Source organism: Empidonax traillii, unplaced genomic scaffold (genome assembly GCF_003031625.1).
Source record: "Empidonax traillii isolate 1590-97213 ecotype Southwest subspecies unplaced genomic scaffold, ASM303162v1 scaffold404:size960789, whole genome shotgun sequence".
Taxonomy (NCBI): Eukaryota; Metazoa; Chordata; class Aves; order Passeriformes; family Tyrannidae; genus Empidonax; species Empidonax traillii.
In genome coordinates, this window is record NW_020955597.1 from 431,710 (window position 1) to 433,191 (window position 1,482).

General features: G+C 37.8%; 1 protein-coding gene across 1 annotated transcript in view; it reads right to left on the reverse strand.

Annotated features, from left to right (window-relative positions):
• WDR86 (WD repeat domain 86) overlaps positions 1-1,482 on the reverse strand; it is a 26,963-nt gene that overhangs the window by 18,905 nt on the left and 6,576 nt on the right. The gene's annotated exons all lie outside the window — the stretch shown is intronic.

Genomic DNA, 1,482 nt, shown 5'->3' on the forward strand with positions numbered 1-1,482 from the left:
AGGAATCAATATTACAACCTCAAGCTTTTGTTGTTGCTTAGATAGACGTGTCATTTTTCTATTGTAACATTAAATGCACCACATTTAAAAATCACCTTAGGATTCAAGTCCCAGCTTCACCCAAGATCTCTTGTGTGAAATTGCTGTCACCTGTCTAATCACTGTGCTGGGATCACCTTGCACTCTTCTGTTTTAACATATAAGCTTTCAGGATCAGAACTGCTTCCTCTTCAGTCACTATCACAAGAGTGATAGTTATGGTTGAAGCTGGTGGGCCCCCCTGTGATTTAAATATTATTCTTTGAGAAAAAAAAGAAAAAAAATCTAACAAGGACAAATGTACTTAAAGAGAGACAGATGGGCAAAGGTATTAGAAAAACAGAATGATGGTTTAAAATAAAGAGACGTTAAAAAAAACCTGAGAGAAAGCAGACTGCCCAGTAAAACAGTTTCACTGACTGTGAAAAGCAGATTTCACTGCAACTCCTGCAGTTCAAAAGCCTTGTTGTAGTTCAAAAGCAAACCAGAGTCCATGTTACAAACATATGGCTGGTTTCCTCTACAGCAAATTCATCAGATGCCAAAAATTAAACAGATCACCAGGGCTATAAGCAAAACTATACTCATAGTTGTGAAACTTTCTGCAAAGCAGCCTAAATGGGACAGGGTTCAACTGCTGGATTTTTTTTTTTTCTCACAGCATCATGTAATCCTGCTCTGAGACCAAAAAGGCATCTTGGTTACTGCACCAAAGTCTGCCAGTCAGATTTTAACTCAGTAATACTTGACCCACACAGAGGATGCCAAAACCCCGTGTGGCAGACAAGGTCTGGTGCTGGTCTGGCCAAGAGCAGCCACCACACATGGCTGTTGGTCGTGCTGTGGTGGAGCCTGAAACTGTGTGATAGACACAGGTTTATCAGTAATTACAGCTTGTAAAATGCAAATTTACACATCAACTGTGTGTGTGCACAAATATAAAATACATACAATTATCTGATTCAAATGACAGCTCACAAACCACCCAGCCAACCTTCTTTAGAGTTTACCCCAAACACTGGCAGCACGTAGGCCAGATTCCGTAATAATGAACATTATCCAATACATTTCTCTTTCTAGTTAAAAGCTAATTAGTGGTTTAAAAGGATTTCTAAGTCTAAATCAAATGCAGCGAGTTTTCCAGAAACTAGAACTATGGCAGGATGTGGGGAAAGAAAGACAATACTCCATAGTGAAAAACAAGGAAGCAAGCAAACAAACGACAAGAAAATCACAGCAATGTGATTTCTTCTTTTGAAGGGAAAAAAAAATCAGAAATTACAAACTTAACAGCTTTATTTTTTCCTGTACTAAAAGAACACAAGTGAGAATACAAATATCTTCAGTCCATATCTAACCATACTTTCCACAGAGTTTTTCTTTTCTTTTTAATTGTTGACATGCTAGTCGAAGGGCAATAAACTTTGTTTAAAATGCAAAAAA